General features: G+C 45.5%; 1 protein-coding gene across 4 annotated transcripts in view; it reads right to left on the bottom strand.

Moving 5' to 3' along the window:
- The window catches only part of IQCA1 (IQ motif containing with AAA domain 1), a 138,176-nt gene that overhangs the window by 85,898 nt on the left and 32,962 nt on the right, over positions 1-19,316 (bottom strand). The window lies entirely within an intron of this gene.

Here is a 19,316-nt window from a genome sequence, read left to right as displayed (position 1 = left end):
TCAGACGTTGCATGTGTGGTTCCTCCGCTTACAATGGCACACCTGCTGGTTCCCCGGGTGCCGCCTGGCTTATCCCCCACCTTCCTCTTTGCTTCTCCAGTTCCTGCTCCTCATTGTACCTTGGCTCCCTCCTCAGAGATGTTCCCTCTCAGATAAAACAACACACCAAGTGGTGTGTCCTCCACTTGCTTTGAGGTTTGCTGAAGTGTCACGTATCACAGAGCTCTTCCTGACTGCCTCGTATTAAATACGTTTTTTCGACCAAATAAAATGAGTTCCCTCTTATCCTACAAGCCAAGGTCTTGCTGAGGCAGGTAAACTTGGGATGGAGAACCCAGGGCGATGCTAAATTGTTTCTGGGTGACTACCTCAGTTTCTTTTTGCAGCTTGGAACATACTTTCACAGACGCAAGGATCTTTCCTACTTAAAACAATTTTAATGCAAAATCCTCTGCAAAATTACTCTGTTAAAATATGCTGCCTTTGTGTGTGTAATTATCAAAATCACAGCCTTCCCTCGATTATACCTTGACTCTTAATTCCAGCGCCAGGTGCTCATCCTTGAACGTTCATCACGTCGTTGATTTACAAAGTTAACGTGCAGCCTGTGCTGGCATGTCATCTCCCCTCTGCCCCCAAATTCCATTTGTCCTCAAATTGCTGCAACAGGCGATGGCAAAATAGGCTGCTCCTCAATGGGGCATCCGAACCAGCAAATGGGACAAGTGGTGCAGAAAATGGAACTCGTCACATGGCTGCAGGAAAAGCAACCCGCAGGGTGCGTGTCAGGGCTCTCATCGCACCCAAATCGACAGAGAAACACAGAAAAAGAGGAACAAGAAAGGCGGAAAGCATCCAAGAACACAACGTTTGAGAAATGGATGTGGAACTTGGGAAGGCTGTGGATTTATCTGATATTCTGAGCACTCAGTCTGCATCGAGCCACCTACAAGCAAATGCTGGCACATTCCACGGGGATGGCATTTTTTTAAAGCAAGGATTCAACTTTTCCGGAACAATATTTAATTTGTGTTAAATGAAGTATAATTTCCAAAAGACAGACTGTTTTTTTTTTTAATTTATTGGGGTGACAATTGTTAGTAAAATTGCATAGATTTCAGGCGTACAATTCTGTATTACATCATCTATAAATCCCATTGTGTGTTCACCACCCAGAGTCAGTTCTCCTTCCATCACTATATATTTGATCCCCTTTACCCTCATCTCCCGCCCTCCACCCCCTTTACACTCTGGTAACCACTAAACTATTGTCTGTGTCTATGAGTTTTTGTTCCTCATTTGTTTGTCTTGTTCTTTTGTTGCTTTTGGTTTATATACCACATATCAGTGAAATCATATGGTTCTCTGCTTTTTCTGCAAAAGACAGACTTTAAGTTATTCATTAAATCCACTCCCTAAAAATTATTCGAAAAATTTGAACATGAACACTGAATATTGACTACGTTATCTATCAAACTTCCGTGATTGTTTACTATTTTGCAAAAACAAATGACACCGTCGTGTCACGAGGTCCAGATTACTTCTGGAATATTACAAAAGGAAGAAGCCACGGAGCCACCAGGTCCCCTCCCTGCCAGAGAGCTCATATTCTAGGTGATGGCACGGCCCAGTTGCTCCAGGTGGATGGCTCTAGTCACCTGACATTTCTTCCAGCTTCTTTGGTCCCTCCATCCCAGTTCTTGGCTCAAAGTTCTTGACATCCCAGTTCTTGACTCATCCCTTGCATATCGCACCAGGTTATTCAGGATAATAGCCTCCAATGCCTTGGCTCCCAAGTGGGGCCAGCACCTGTCACACCTGCTCTCCCCTACGTGAGCTTCCAGGTGGGGTTCCCGTGAGTCAAGCAATAGCTCTGAATCCCCAGCCATTGCCCCCACCCTGTTTGATCCCATCCTGTTCTCATTTACTTCTCCCCCAACCCCACCTCATCCTTGGTCTCATGACCCTGCCTCAAGCTCTGTCCGGCCCCACAGATAGGACATTGGTCCTGAGCCTGAGGCACGTGGGACCCAGTCCCCACTCTGGCATGAGGCCCCTGGCCCGCCAAACCTGCCCGCTTCCTCATGTCCACAGCGGAAGTGTGAAGTAGCCCACATTTGTTTTTTGTACAAGTAGGGTTTGTCACTGGCATCTGGTGACTCAGGCCACGTTGGTGCCATTTCCTTCTAGTGCCTGACAAATTACCACTGAAGGCCCACACTGTGGGGGCAGAGGCTGGGCCGGGGCAGACATGCCGTCTGCTCTCTTAGCCTCTGGGAGCATCCTGACCTCTCCAGGTCACCTTAGTGACACCACACAGGTGTCTCCTGCTAACAGTACCAACCTGCTCCTGAAAATCAGGTGCTCTGCTCTAGAATCACTTTCCAGGCGCCAACGTCTCATTATTTTAAGTGGGAAGAATGAAACTGCGTTATAACCACAACCTCCCTGCCCTGCCCAAATTTTACAGGGGTGAGGCAGGATGGTGGGAGTACCCCAGGAAAGGCCCTGCTCACTTCCCGAAAAGGAAAGAATTCAAGCACACGCGCCACGTGGTTCTGGTTTCCCTCTGCCATCTGTTTTCCCTACTAAGAAATGGGAAAGACCTTTGGTCAGTTGGATAGTCTTATTGGTTGAGGAAATGTCACCACGGAGCTACTGTCTCAGCTTCTGTCGTGGGACACATGCTGTAAATCATTGCAGGATGTGTGCTTACAGCGTTAACAAATATTCTTTTGAATATTTACTAGTGCGAAAGTTTCACCAGTGAGATCGCTCCGAGTCCGGGACCATGCTCTACTCCTGGACCCATGTGGGTTCCCCAAAAGCTCTCCAGAAACCTGCTGCCCACAGGGAGTCCTCGGCGAGGAACTGAGGTGGAGACCGGAACGCGACTGCCCACTCGGGAGCTGACCAGTTGGGTCAGGATGGAAGCCGCACTAGAATCTGCATGTCTCGAGCTGCTGGGGAGGCTGACACTTTGCTGCTCACTCCGTGTGACTGTCTCCTCCGTCTTTTGGGTCCACTGACTTAACAGAAATGATAACAGCTCATGTGTCGGTGGCATGAAGATTTCCAAAGCATTTTCACTCACGCCTTTCACAATGCAGCTTTGCATTTCATCCTTACAGAAATTCTGCAAGGTGCGTCCTTTTCTCCGTTTTGCAAAGGAGGAAATTTGAAAATGTGAACGTTTAAGTGACTTATCCAAAGACAAAGGGTTCCCCCACAGGAAGATCCTGGGCTTGTGCTGGGTGCCCAGGACCCCCCACTAACAACCACAGCCACTGCCGCGGCCGTGTGAACGCTTCGACAGTGGGTCCTTAGTGCTTCAGCTGCCACAACTGCTTTAAATGCCTTTCAAACACACACACCGTCTGCCCCAAGAGCTCCACTTTAGGGATTCTTACAGAAACGAAAGCCCAGGTATTTGTGATGCACTCTTTGTAGTAAAAATTGCAGACCATAAAAACTGTAATAACAACCCACTGGGGAACGGCTACGTAGTTACAGTAAAATCCCACTGTAGCGTTCAGCTTCTGGACCTGAGTTTTGTGTTCCTCAGGCTCTTACTAAATGCTTCGATGACCAAATCCAGCCTCATAAAGACCAACCTGCTCTCTGAATAGTGAGGACGTTAGTGACAGGCTGGCTGGGGAGGATACGTGCTATCAGGAGAAAAAGGGACAGGGGACGGGAGGAGAACCGCACACATGCGTGTGGGTGCACGTGTGTGCATGTGTGGGCGTGTGCGTGTGTGTGCACGCGTGTGTGTGTATGCGTGCACGGAGACACACAAGCACTCTTCACTGCATTAGTTCTGAGGTATGAGACCAGAGGGAGGAAAACTTAATTTTTTTTAATACATTTCAGTACTGTTTTCCTTGTTCTAGCAAATAGGGATTATGTATGTAATTAAATAAAACAATCAAGTAAAATGATTTATAATAAAATAAATTTTATTTCTCGTTGGCTTCCTTTTGTGTCTTATTTTAGGGTTCGAGTATTATATGAACCTTGTAATTTTTATAGCACAATTAGTCCAAGTTTCTTTGAAAATATTTTTGTTACTGTAGTTGGAAAATTGTGACCTCTTTAGGGTCGTTAAATTCTCCATTCTGCTTTATACTACTCGTTAGCATTAACAAGGAAGCAACCTAGGTATTGCAACCATATTTTTTCCATTCTTCCTACTTTTTTGACTTAATTCATTATGCACTATTTGCTTCCAACGCTGTCAGTTCCTCGGCTCTCTGCTTTGTTTCACTGATACACGTTTGTGCCTTTGTATCAGTATTATGGATTTACTTTTTCTTTATAATATACTTGAAAATACTGTGCCATTTGTTCTTCCTTATTGTTCTTATTTTCTTATTGTAATCCTAATGACTTTAATAATTATGTTTCAAGTTCAATAAATAATCCTGTTGGGATTTTAATTGAAATTGTGCTATCTCTATAAATTACCTAGAGTGGATCTGTCATCTTTCCATTTAACCAGAAACATGGCATATCTTGCCATTTATTCAAGCGTTTGTTCATTTCTTCCTTTTAATCTTTATAGACTTCTTGAATTTTCATATATTTATCTGCCATATTTTGCCTACCATTGACTTTTAAAAATATACATTTTGCCACTTTCTTAAAAATACTCATTTCTCTTGTTTTCATTTCTTTATATTAACAATAATTTATATTATGGTACTAATTATTATTGGGGGAAAGCCTATTCATATTGTCCTTTCTTTTTGGAAGGACTATCCCATTTCTTCATTAAATGTATAGCTCTCTTTTGTTTTTTAAAAAATACTCAGTGTTTCATTCGTTCATTCACTCACTCACTCATTTAGGACGTATTTATTGAGTGTGTACTATGTGACAGATACTTTTTCTAGGTATTGGGAAAAAGCAGTGAACAGAAGATACAAAAATCTCTGCCTTCATTCAGCTTACATTTTATTATGCTAAGAACTTAACTGGTCTTTTTTGTTAAATTTTTAAAATATGAAGTGGGTATTTGATTATATTAGATGATTTTTCTGCATGAACTGAAATGACCACATTATTCTTACTGATGTACATAATATTGCATTTTCCTATCACTTAACTATTTATGGTTCTGGGAATAAAATACTAGTGATTTAATTTCGAACCACTTGGAAACCTAGAAGTACCATCTGAATAACAATTGGGTCAGAGAGAAAAGTAAAAACACAAACAAGTTGGAAGTAAATAACCAAAAAAGAAAACAAAAACAATCATATCACAATTTTTCTCTTTTGCTGCAGAAAAAGGATTCAGTAACACAAGCACAAGCCTCTAGCTTCCCTTCTCCCAGGTCCGCTAGAAGCAACAAAACACACACGGGGGACAGTTCTGGGAGCGGCACCTGTGGAAGAGTGTCTGCCAGAGGCTGGGGTTCTTGGAGAGGAGGGTAGGGTCACAGTTCCTGCTGAGAAGGAGGTGTCCCTGGGCCAGGGTTGTAAGTGGCCTCAGGACAGTGGGCCCAGACATGCCTTCTTGGTGGGAAAAGGGAGAGGGGTCATGACCTGCTCTGGGTTTTCAGAGGAAGATTCTTGCTCCTTGGCAGACAGACTCTGAGGCAGCTGGGGTTACCTGACGCCTGGTGTTCACACCACCTTCTATTCCCTCTCCCTCAAGTGTGGGCGGGATCTGTGACATGCCTGGAACCAATAGGACACAGCAAGCAGGACGAAGAGCTGTTAGTTCCCTGATTCTGTCCTACCTGGTGGGAACTGGCGCTTGCTCCCACTCTCTCCCTGGCTGGCTTTGATGAAGCTGCTGCCACAGGGAGAGGCCCACCTGGCAAAGAGCTGGGGGCCCTCTAGACGACAGCCAGCCAGCAATGGAGGCCCCCAGGCTGGCAGCCCACGAGGACCAGAATGCTGTCATCACGAGAGGTGGGAGCCGATGAGACCCCAGCCCCGAGCAGAGGACCCAGCTAAGTGATACCCAGATGCCTGACCCACAGAAATTGTGCAGCCATTAGTGGGTGTCATGTGAAGCCACTACGTTTTTGGTAATATTGTGACACAGCAGCAGATAGTGAATATACTCTCATCATCCTGAAAACAGATTTTGGGGAATAAGGTTGGAGCAGGGCAGTAAGTTAGGAGGCTACTGTGGTCCAGGCCAGGGCTGATGGGCTTCAGACCCAGACCCAGGGGGCAGTGAAGATGGAGGCCAGACAAGTGAGTGAATTTGGGGTATATTTTGAAGGTACAGCCAGTGGAATTTTCTGACTGACTGGGAGTTGGGCTAAGAGAAGGGGGAGTCTGAGATGACACAAAGAGACTGGCAGGGTGGGGTCACCGCCTGCTGGGATGGAGCAGTTTCAGGGGATCAGACACATCGGAGCCCGAGCTGTCCACCATGTCTGAGTGGGACGCTGCCTGGGCAGCTGGGTCTCCATGTCTGCAGTTTAGGAGACCTCTCTGGGCTGGGGATTCACACTGGGGAGTCAACAAACCGGATGGAATTGGAAGCTATGTGCCTCCATCAGGTTGCCATGGAGACAAAGAAGGGAAGGGGGCGAGGGAGGCAAGGCCTGAGCCAGTGTGAGAGACTTGCCCAAGCACAGCCAAGCTTCAAGCAGCTCGCTGACCTGCAGGCGCGGCTCTCTGCGTGGCACTCTGCACAGGACTCATGGGTGCAGCTGATTGAGCTGGTGGCCCTGGGGAGTACATGGTGCATTGGGGTTCCAGTAATAAAACCTTAACATAAGGCCTCAGACACATCCGAGAGGCTACCGTGTTTCCCTGAAAATGAGACCTAGCCGGACAATCAGCTCTAATGCGTCTTTTGGAGTAAAAATTAATACAAGACCTGGTATTATATTATATTGGATACGGTATTATATTATATTATACCCGGTCTTATATTATATTATAGAAGACCTGGTCTTATATTATAGTAAAATAAGACCAGCTCTTATATTAATTTTTGCTCCAAAAGACGCATTAGAGCTGATTGTCCGGGGCTAGGTCTCATTTTTGGAGCAACAGGGTAGCTGTATAATGAAAATAGTATTTTACTGGAAATGGAGAAACCTGGGACTGCCGCCACTAATTAGCGGTGTGATTTGAGCAAATCGCTCCACTGCTGTGGGAACCTGGTTGGTTTTCCTCTCTGCCAAATGGTGCAATGGAACTAGGCTGATTCATTCGGTTAGTAAAAAATAAGCGTTGTGTGCCTGTTAGATAATTTCCAAAGTTCCTCTCAGCGCTAGACTCTCTAGGACTTATATATGACAAAGGCTCGTGGGGGGAGGGCAATGTTAACGTCTTACAGAATCTTTTCAATGATTAATGTTACTTTCTTACAAAAATCCATTTGACACAGCGATCGCTCCGCCTTTCTATTCTATCATCTGGGGAAGGTTGAGGAGAAAACCACCCATGGCCTCCATCTTTCAATGAGCAAATGTGAGACAGAGAACATTTGGTAAACGTAGGACCCATTAAAAATGTGTGCACACTGTCAAACCTTCTTGCACAAATGTGAAAATGACCAGCTCTAGAATTCTCGGTGATTTAGAAAGCAGAACTACTAAAATGATCCATTTTTCCCCTGAGGTCTGACACTGAGCTTCAACGGGCCCCACCATTTCAGACTCCCAGGACAGAGATTTATCTGTGTTTCCTCAAGTATGAAAAATATATGGATGGAGGGGTTTCCGGCCGGTACCCCCCAAGTCATCCAGCCACCTCCATTAATGTCAGCAGGCTCATAAATTTCTCTTGCGTTCTAAAGAAAGCAGCTAGTGCCACTGCACAGAAGCCTCCACAAGTGTCACTTTCTGCCTATAAATTCACTTACACTCAATAAAGGCGATTGGCTGCACCTGGACTTAATTACCAGGGTCCTTGGGAAACTGAGGGGTGCCCCGCTTCTCAAAGGAGACGGGGGGAAGCAGAGCACAAAGCAAGGAAATTTCTTAGTGGCACAAAATCTGATTCGCTCACTGATGTTTCTACTTATTAGTGAGGTTTTATAAGCAGTTATCACTCAAGACAGAAGCTTACTTCTTGATTTGAAAGTATTATCATTGCTTATGCTTGAATCCTACAGGAACCTCCCTGCCAGCCCCTGCCCACTTGTATTAAAAAGAACAATATATCACTGATTACGCAGTTGACTGTTTTGATTTGGGTTGTTCTTCTGTTCGGCAAACAATACCTGTAAATGGTTTTCACCTTTCTGTCGTAAATATGTATTTGTACAGAAAAATCAATACCCAGGCAAGAGTGTCACTTTAGGAAGGAATGGAAGGATTTTTCCATTCAAATAGGCTGCCATCCATTTCTCTTCACGGACCCATAGTTCAAGATGCGTCATTCATCCACCAACTTCCTGATTGAAAAGGGTCACTCATTCCTCTTTCTAACTCAGGAGTCCAGAAAGCTTGGAAATTGTCAGAGGAGGAAAAGGGTAAGTTAGCAAAATGCCCGATATGTACGTTTTAAACTTATTTCTTATGTGCTACTTTCAAAAATAAATAATCTTTTATAAACAGCAACAGAGTGAATTGCAGAAAAGAGCAGCTTTAGGGCTAAAAGGTCAGCTCTGCAGGTCCTTGGACCTCATTCAATGAGGTGGGAAATTTCTATTTATGAAACACAAAGGCACAATCATTTCTGCCCAAAGCAACACATACATGTTGGACACATCACCATATGACACAGAAATTAAGAACGTCCTAAAATAAACGAAAAGGCTCCATATCCAAAAAACAGTCTGTCCTCCATCACAGTATTCAGTATCATCAGGGAGGTGGCTCCACAGCCATCTGACTGTCCCAGTTCCTGTGACCTCAGCAGAGGCAGTCGGTTGGAGAGTTTTTACTTCTCAGGATCATACTGGCTTTAATTTTCCCTGCAATGTTCTGCCACTCTTTAGTGTGCCTCTCTACCCTTGCCCACCTCCCTGGAAGGTGTGCAGAGGGTGGCAGAGAGCCCGAGGCGACTCAAAGTAACATCCCAGGACCAGGGCACCAGCATCTCCAAGAAGCTTGTTAGAAATGCAAACTCTACACTAAAAGCACAGGCAACAGAAGCAAAAGTAGACAAATGGGACTACGTCAAACTAAAAAGCTTCTGGAAAGCAAAGGAAACCACAAAATAAAAAGGTAATCTACAGAATGGGAGAAAATAGTTGTAAACCATGTATATGATAAAGGGTTAACATCCAAAATATATAAGGAACTCTTACAACTTGATAGTAAAACAAAATAAGAACCCAATTTAAAAAACGGGCAAAGGAACTGAATAGACATTTCTTCAAAGAAGACATATAAATGGACAACGGGTATATGAAAAGATGTTCAAATCACTAATCATCAGGGAACTGCAAATCAAAACCGCAGTGAGACAGCATCTCTCATCTGTGGAGATGGCTGTTACCAGAGAGGTGACAGATAACAAGTGTTGGCCAGGGTGTGGAGAAACGGACCTTGTGTGCTGTGGGTGGGAATGGTAGTTGGTCCAGTTATTATGGAAAACAGTATGGAGCTTCCTGAAAAACTTAAAAAGAGGACTACCGTATGATCCTGCAGTCCTACCTTAACTTAGGATCCTTACGAGTTAAATGCACGCTTAGAAATAACAGAAAAAATATGTTTAGTCTCTGCCCTGGGTCCTGGCCCAGCACTCCTAAAACCCTGGTCGGTTCCATCTTTTCCTGGTGGTAGGAGTGTCCTTGCTCCCATGAGGAGGTGCTTGGTGGGCTCCTGAATGGGGGCTGGTCACTAGAAAGACCAAGTGGTGATTAGAGAAGCGAGGAAACTTCCACCCCACCTGCTGTTCTCCAGGAAGGGGGAAGGGATGGAAATTGACTCAAGGATCAATCACGACTACAGGCGGAAGCCTCCATGAAAACCCCCAAGGCACAGGCTGCGGCGAGCTTCCGGCTTGGTGAACAGGTGCGGAGCTGGGAGGGTGGTGACACCTGGAGAGGGCACGGAAGCTCCGCCCCTCCCCACATACCTTGCCCTACGCGTCTCTTCCACTTGGCTGTTCACCTTTATCCTGTATCATATCCTTTCATGTTACCAGTAAGTATAAGTGTTTCCCTGAATTCTGTGAGTCATTTTAGCAAATTGTCAAACCTAACCCTGATGTCTAGCCAATCAGGAAAGCATCTGTGACTGGCACCTGAAGTTGGGCGGGAGCAGTCTGGCTCCAGGTAGTGTCAGAACTGTGCTGAATTACAGGGCACCTCGCCGGTGTCGCAGAGAATTGCTTGATGTGGGAGTGTGGTAGTAGGGAGTGAGTGAAAGAGAAACACAAGAGGAAGTGAGCTTTTCCATTTACACACACCCACGTCCACTGTGGCGTTATTCACAATAGCCAGGATATGGAAAAAAAAACTAAAGATCTGCTGACGGATAAATGGATAGAGACAAGGTGCTACGTCTACACAATGGAATAGTACTCAGTCTTAAAACACAAGGAAAGCCTGCAATTTGCGACAACATGGATAGACCTAGAGGACATTATACGAAGTGAAATAAGCCAGACACAGAAGGACAAATACTATATGAGGGTACTTCCACAAAGAATCTAAAATAGTCAAACTCATAGGGGCGGAGAGTCCAATGGTGGCTGCCAGGGGCAATCAGGGAGAGAGGGCAGAAACAGGGAGGTGTTAGGCAAAGGGTACCAAGTTTCAGTTATACAGACAAGGAAATCCTAGAGATCGACGATACAGCATAGAGCCTGTACCTAGTAATACTGTATTGTGTATGTAAAAATTTGCCAAGAAGGTAGATTCTATGTTAAGTGTTCTTATCACGCACAAAACAATGAATCAATAGAGTAGGAGGTAATTAAAAAAAAAAAAAAGCAGACTCTCAGTCCCACCGACTGAAACAGAACTTCGGGGGGGTGGGGGTGGGGGGTGGGGCCCAGAAATTGGTTTCAACAAGCTGGCAGCTGATTCTGACGTGTACTCCAGTGTGAAGGAAATGCAGTCCGGCCCAAGTAATTACAGTATTTAGTTGGACCTTCAGCTCTTCTCCGCCAATGAATTCAGCTCAGCTCAGCACATGCATTGCATCTGCTGGACCCCAGACCCTGTGCTGGGTTCAGAGGAGACCAGGGGAAGACATCACAGCCCTGCCCCCCAAAGGCTTGCAATCTAGAGGGACAGACAGAGAGGCACAAAGGAGGGCACAGCGGAAGCCAGGGTATCATGGCCCACAGAAGGGGAGTCTGTCCAGTGCACTTGTAAATGAGCCTCTGCGCCTGTCTTTCAATGTGACTTGGCACCTGGGTAAATCACATGTGCCTACAGCCACTGGGTGTTCTTAATTTGATTTACCATGACGACTGACTGTCGTGCGGGGTGGCCTGCGGGGTGTCATGCGGGGGATCCTGCCGACTATGCCAAGTGTCGTGCGGGGTGTCAGGCAGGATCTCTGGTCCTGCTCCCCACATAAGAACACAGGATATGGTGAGGCCAAAAATGAACACCCACGGAGCCATAGGTAGGGGAGCCATATCTCTATACTCTCGCTGGCGGCTGGGTTGGAGACACAGGAAACAGGAGCCACACAGGAAACAATTCTCAACCCTCACTGTGCCGCTTGCAGGCTCAGCCGCCATCTTCTTGCTAGCTCCCCCTTTTCCTGCTAGCGTAGCCACGGTAGTTATATTCATGGCTAATGGCTCACTGGTTACAGCTGACGGCCAACTAGCCACAGCTGATGGTCATTTGATCAGTCGATGGCCATTTACTACCTGAGCCAGCACCTTTCTATGTGAGGCTGAGAGCCTGGAAACTGCTTTTTGGGGCCCTGTCCCCACACTGACATCAAAATGTGTGTAATGCAGGGACTCTGTTCCCGCTCCCCGCACAAGAACGCAGGGCATGGTGAGGCCAAAAAGGATCACCACCGGAGCCATAGAGAGGGGAGTCATACCGTTATATTCTCGCTGGCGGCTGGTCGAGACACAAAAGCAAACATCCACCAGTACCCCAACGAGGGGTCTTCCTGTACCCGTCTCGCTGGTGGCCGGGCGAGACACAGGAAGTACGATCCACGTGATCCGCAATCCGCTGTCTGCTTCTCTGCCAGCCAGCCAACCAACCCCACTTGCCAGCTGCAATCCGCACTTGCTAGCTCAGCCACGGCAGTTGTATCAGTGGGCAATGGCTAACTGGTTACAGCTGATGGCCAACCAGTCAGAGCTGATGACCATTTACTACCCGAGCCAGCACCTTTCCACGTGAGGCCGAGAGCTTGGAAACTGCTCTCTGGGGCTCTGTTCCCACAATACGCAGTTTCACACGGGTGTGCACCTGTCCCTAAGGCCTCGGTACAAATGCCTGGACCCTCGGTTCTCATCCCACCTCTCCTTTTGTTCCCCATTCAACCTAATACATTCCCACCAAAGCAATTGGCAGAAAAAAGCTATTCACTTTCTCATCTGAGTAGCCTACTTGTGTTCACATCTCCGCTACAGACCACAGCTGCTTTTGAGAATTTACTGAAAATATAATTACACAAGGAATTCAAAATAATGAGCCCCTCACCTCCCTGTGTGTGACCACCCCTATCCCACTGTCCTTCTGAAGCTTCTCTTTTCATTCTGAAAGTCATTCACGCTGCATGTAGAAAACTTAGAATATAAAGGAAAAGAACAAATATAGCCATGATCCCACTACCCAAAGATACCTATTGTGAACACGCTGGTGGTTTCTTTTGATGTCCTTAAAAGTCCTCCGAGAGGACAATTCTGAACCTTCCCTCGAGACCCAATTCCAGTTTTACACAATGCTCACGATTCAGAAAGTCTTTACTCACCCGTAAGACTTTTAGTTCTGCCGGTAACTACCCAAGTTTTTAGCCAAGTTACCTGACTTCTCTGAGTCCACTTTGTCATCTGTAAAATAATTGGGGCAAGCCAGTTTTCTCAAATCCCATGATTCCTCTCTCTCTCTCCCTCCCTTTTATCTACACAGAACATTCACTGCGCGCTGTGTGAAGCAGGGGAAAGAGAAGGAGTCAGGAATAAGGAAAGCCCTGTGTTTCCAGGTCGGAGCTAATGAGCCCCGTGGCCTTGGCCACCGCCATCTTTTCCTACAAGATGACACTTCACACTTAGCGCACCGTGGAGTCGCAGACCCACAGGACAAGGCTCCTGTTGCCAGAATACCCTGAATGAGGAGTTGTAATTGGTATTGTGGGAGCATCGTGGCTGTTGGGTTTGAGACCTGAGTATGAATTCCAGCCCTGCTTCTCATGAGCCATGAACGCTGAGAGAACCACTCAACCTTTCTAAGCCTTGGGGTCCCATCAGGGCATCCGTGGGAAGCACCTGACACACAGTCTCTCTTGTGGGGGTAGTGGAGGGACACACAGGATCAGAAGAAAGGGCATCTTCCGAAGGAGTGAATAGTGATGGAAGCCGGTGTAGGTCTGTGTGCAGTGACCCTGAAAAGTGTGTTTTTATATGAGCAAGAGTGACTCCATTTTGCATGAGCAAGTGTGACTCCATCTTGGACACTGAGTGCTGTGGAAATTCCCCATGAAGATAAACGACCACCAGACAGATGGCGCGGCAGCTGCAGGGCTGATAGGAAACAAGTCTGTGAGGACTGATGAGGTGACGGACGTCATACGGCTCTGCTGAAGTCCTTAAGGACCCAGGACTCTGACAGCTCAGAGAGCCGCTCCCGACTGAGAGGTGACCAGGCTGCCCCTCTGCTCCATCAGACTCAGACCCAACCTCTGCTGACCCACGTCCCGGACCAGCCGCCCTGCACACCGGATTCTGATTGGCTCTGGGACTGGTTCGTTATCACAATACTTTACTAAATTGTTACTGCCACGTTGATGGCCGTATTGCTGTGATTTCACTGTTCTGTGATGCTGACGTGAAGGAGGCTATTCCACCCACTGCATTTCTGTGTGAACAAACGAGCACACCGAAGGGCACGACACCTGTGGGTCTGCCTAACTCTCGCTCGAAGCCACGGCGACCGCAGGGGCCTCCGTCAGTGCCAGGTAGATCCTGAGGGTCTGAGAATCTCAGGGGTTAGTCCCTCTGACCTGCAGGAAGGGACTGCGGCACGGCCTGGGAGCCTAGCAGATGCTCGTGACAAGGTCCGAGGGCCCAGGGAACAGCATGGAGGAGGCTGCCGTGGAGAGAGACCGCACACCTTCCATGTGTAGACGAGAAACTCACTTCTCCAGGAAACTGATGTTCTGCCTCACTCCAAATACACCACTCACCCGCAGCAAATTTCTGCTCACTGCTGGAGCTCTACTGGGCCCTGAGCGGGTCACTCTCTCCACCTGCAGATTCTTCTAGACTCCACCCTCCATGAATTCCTGGATTCCTAGACTGGCATACACTGCACGGGGTGGGGTGTAGGAGGGGGGTGGAGGGGAGGGTGGGGGTAGGGGGGAGGGGAGGGAGTGAGACAAGGAGTCTGTAGGTCTCCCTGGTCGACAGACCTTAAAATGACAAAGCTTAACTCATCGAACTGTACACAAAAGGGTGAATTTTACTGCATTTATGTCAATTTTAAAAATGAAAAAATAACAAAGCATTCCAAGACCTCTTCCAGAAAGAATGTATGTTTGTGGGTAATCTGTAGACATGCCCGCCCCCGCCCTGGGGACTCGAAGCACATTCCACTGTCTATGTGCTTGCACACCCTGTTATTATCCCCTCAGCTGTACCCCCACAACCCCTCGAAGCCCCTCCTCCCCCGCCTCTACACCAGCCAGTCCCTCCTTCTGTAGACTGGCCAGGCAGCATTTTGCAAAGACACTTACAGTTGTGAATATAAAGGCCCCACTCAGGAATGGAAACAGCAAATTGTGTGTCTGAGAATGTGATGGCCTTCTTAAATGTGTAAAATAATTACTGAAGGTGTAACATATATCACATATTGTTCATGGTTCTAAGGGCTTTATGAAGTATTAACCTGTTTCCCTGCCTTGATATAGATGCTATTAATATTCTCATTTTAAGATGAACAGATGGAGGCACAGAGGAGTTAAGTAATCCATTCAAGGTCACACAGCAAGTGCTAGAGCTGGGATGTGAACCTAGACAGCCTGGGTGTAAGACCTCTACTCTTGTGTGCACGCATGTGTGTGATTTATGATGTATTTTTTTAAATTAAGGTAACATAATAGATACCATCACATCACAAGATTAAAAGGCAGCAGCATTTTAATTCCGAGCCAGGCTCACCTGCTGAGGATGGAGATCACCCCAGCCCCCAGAGCCTTTCCTCTTACCCATCCTTTCTGATTGATTCTGTGTTGGCTTAAAAAGATGGAATAAGACTACTTCATTTAAATCACTTTCAGTTTCCTTAAGGATTAAAAGGCGTCCGCTGAAGAAGGAATGCCACTGGGCCAGTCCCAGGGCTGTCACCCTATTGGGTGGCGTCACTCTGTCAGGACTGAAGGACGAGCTAGACGTCAGGTGACGTTCCGAGAAGTAATAAAATGTTGGTGGGGCTAAGTGGCAACGCTCCACAAAAGGACAATTTGCAAAGACCCGAAGGCCTAGATCAGCCTTGGTTTTTAGAGCTCAGGTGTCTCTGATACCTGTGAGGGAAAGGAGGATGAGACTTGGAAGAAACGAGGAAGGGACCAGAACCCACAGCCATAACTGGCTGTGGGCAGGCAGCCCCCCTGGGCTTCAGGGCTCTCCTTTATCACCCTAAGGGGTTGGAGGAGGCCACTCCTAAGACCCCTGGGTGATACTTTACAATGAAGCTGATTGATGGATATTGAAACTTAAATGACAGTTTATGACAGGTCCCAAGCCGAAAGAAATAGCAGCTACAGCAAGCGATTTTTTGAAAACCAGTGTCTCTATGACTGCACCATCCAATATGGTCACCATTAATGACATGGGGTGACCTAAATTTAAAGGTAAACTAAAATAAAATTTAAAAATTCGTATCTTCTGTGGCTTAACCAACTTTTACATGTTCAATAGCTATATGTGGCTCATGGCTACTACGCCGGACAGTGAGTGTGGACCAGTACCACCACCTCAGAAACGCCTACGGGGCAGTGCTGGTGTAGACTGATACCAACCTGGTCCTTCCTTAAGGATGCTGTCAGTGAATGACAGGACAACAGTGCTTATCTCATAGGGTTGTGGAGTGCTGGAGGAGGCTGAAGAACACCCCTGCGCTCAAATATTGGGTCCTAATCCCTGGGGCCTGTCAATGTTGTCATATGGAAAAAGGGTCCTTGCAAAAGTGATTGAATTAAGGACCACGAAATGGAGATTATCCTGAATTACTGTGTGCGCCCTAAATGCCATCTTAAGTGTTCTTGTCAGAGAGTAGCAGAGGGAGATCAGACACACGCAGAAGAGGAGAAGGAAATGTGACTACAGAGGCAGATTTTGGAGTGATGTGGCCATGAGCCAAAGAATGCTGGCTGCCTCCAAAAGCAGGAAGAGGCCAGGAACGGACTCTCCTCAGAGTCTCTGGAGGGACCACAGCCCTGGATGTCTGACTTCCAGAACTGAGAGAAAAGAAATTTCTATTGCTGTAAGCCACCGATTTTGTGGTAATTTGTTATAGCAGCAATTGCAAATTAATACAAGGGTTCCATTGGTTAATGTGTAAAGCACTTAGAACTCCCGGCACAGAATAAGTGCTCTATCAGTGTCAGCTATTATTATTACTTAAAATGAATACACACTTATATTATGTATTCAATCACCAAAATGGTTCTAATTCCCAGGGAGGCCCTGGGTGAGTTCCAGGCAATGAGCCCCCACATTTGAGTTAGGACTCTAGGCGTATGAGGAGGGAACGAAGGGTAATAGAGCAAGTTGGGGCTTGATGAACGGCTGAAGCACTGTCCTACTGAAATCACGTTTCCAAGATTGCAATATTGGGCAAACATAGCTATTTCAATTAGTTCGGCTTTCTACAGGACAATAAACACAAGCGCCACACTCTCCAGAAGATTCTAGGTCCCTAGAGCGTAAGCGTGAAACAAAGGGAAACACACCAGAGGACGGGGTGTAAAGGTAACCCTAGCTGAGAGCCTGGTGTCCCCTTTGCTCCATTGGGCAGGAAAGAGACGTATGGGTGACTATTGGGATGGGGAGAAAGTATTAGCGACATTTTCACCAAGACTATATATCCAAGAAAGTCTCAGACAGTTGACTGAAAACAATTAGAACTAACTTGAGAGTTCGGTTATGTAATGGCACAAGTTATATAAAAGCATACAACTAATAATAACAGAAAATAATATTGCGAGAAAATCTCACTTAAAATAGGAAAAATTCCTATAAAACTCATAACCTCAACCAGGAGGTTACAGGACCTTTTATTTGCACCATCTCATTTAATCCCCACGACGGTGGACAGCAAGTACTGTTACTGCAGGTACTGTTACTGCAGGTACTGTTACTGCAGGTACTGTTACTGCCACTCATAGATGGCCAGGAGGAGGCTGAGGGCCAGATGCCCAGGGCCCCCCAGGGAGCCATGTAGCAGGAACTGGACAGTGGGTTCTTAACGACTATTGCATTTCTCACCTTCTCTTTCTTTCTCTTTCTAGCTTTCCTATAGGCCAGCTGAATAAATAAAAGGCAAGTGATAATTGGGAAGTCATTACTTCAATAATATGTCAAAAAAGCTTTAGTATCAGTAATACATACATATAACTACATTTTAGAGATCGCTTAACAAAAAGACATCACAAAAGAAAGCAAATAAAGAACTGGGCAGCTCACAGAAGAAATGCTATTGACAAAAATACAGAAGATTCTTCAACAGCCCCATAGATAAAATAAATGCAAATTAAAAGATTAAGATTGCATTTTTCTCTTGTTAATTTGACAAAAGATTAAAAAGATAATTCTTTATCTACTGCATCCATGCAATAGAGTGTTAAGTAATCACTAAAAACTTCTTTTGGAAAATATTTTAAGGACATGGGAAAACGCAATGTGAAATTTTAAAAAATTAGAAACCGGGATCATAAAAATGTAATTAAAATATATATGTGAGAGAGAAAGACTGGAACTTCACCAACCATTTTTATAGTAGCTATCTCTGTATACCAAAATTATAGATAGCATTAATTTTCTTCTTTAAATTCCTCTATCTTGCAAATTTTCTACAATGAGCATGTACTACATTTAACACTGGAAAACAAGACTTCCTTTAAAATAATTTAAAAATTGAGTTAAAAAACAAACCTGGTATAAACCCCTTTTGGCAACTGTAAGTATTAATTAAATGAGCCAAAGTAAGTATTCTAAATTGTGGGAGTACAGACGAATTGCAACTTCTAGTAATGTCTTAAATGGTCATTGTGTGACTTATTGGAATTTAGCTTGAGGACTGATCATGCATGTTTCCTGCTTCAAAAGACAGTATTTGCTTTTTATTTGTCTTTGATTTCAAAAGAGCAAGGAAAAGGACTTTTATCAAAGTCAATTAGATAAATGTAATCCAATTATGAAGATAAATTTGCCCTCAACCTCACATGACTCAAAACGAGGAATCTCCTGGCTTTGTGAACGACACACAGCATGCCCCTGGGAGCTGCTCTAACTCGGCCTCCAGCTGTCAGGTCAGCAACATCAGAGCGAATGTTCTCAGGGGCTAGATCTTCAAAGGGAGCCCAAGGCCCCTGGGACCATGGGCAGGGCAGCTCCCAGGATGACGTCAGGGCCTGCAGAAGGCATCCACTACCTTAGAACCTCAGGCCGGGGAACCAACTCACGATTACTGCCAGCCTCACGTCCTTCCGTTCTTTAATGAAACGGTGATTTCCAAGAGTGTTATTTATGCAGTATTCCTTTTTAAAAATTTGGGTGTTTTAAAATTTAAAGTGTTTATTGTGGATTGTCCTAAACTCATTGCTTGTCTTTCTTCTAATATATTTTAAAGTAGGTTTTGTATTATAAAAATAATAAATATTGAAAGAAAAGACTTCTAAAGTACACAACAATATAAAGTAAAAGATAACAAACATCAGGGCTCTAGTTTCCAGACACAGCCATGCTAATTTTCTAGTGTATCCTTCCAGAAATTTCCATGCATACACAAGTATATAATAAGTTAAATGTGTGTATGAATATCTGTGTCCATATATGTGTGTGTGTATATATGTATATTTTGTATATATCTAGCTTATTTGGGGTTAGAATTGCACACAGTGCTTTCAACTTGGTTCTGTCACCTAAAAAATTGGATTTTAAAATATCTATATAAAAGAATCACGTCATTTATGTTATAGAAAACAAATCTGTGGGCACCTATTCTCGGAAGTCCTGAGAAAAGGG

Source organism: Rhinolophus ferrumequinum, chromosome 8 (assembly GCF_004115265.2).
Source record: "Rhinolophus ferrumequinum isolate MPI-CBG mRhiFer1 chromosome 8, mRhiFer1_v1.p, whole genome shotgun sequence".
In the NCBI taxonomy this organism is placed as follows: domain Eukaryota; kingdom Metazoa; phylum Chordata; class Mammalia; order Chiroptera; family Rhinolophidae; genus Rhinolophus; species Rhinolophus ferrumequinum.
This window is presented reverse-complemented; position numbering and strand designations above follow the sequence as displayed.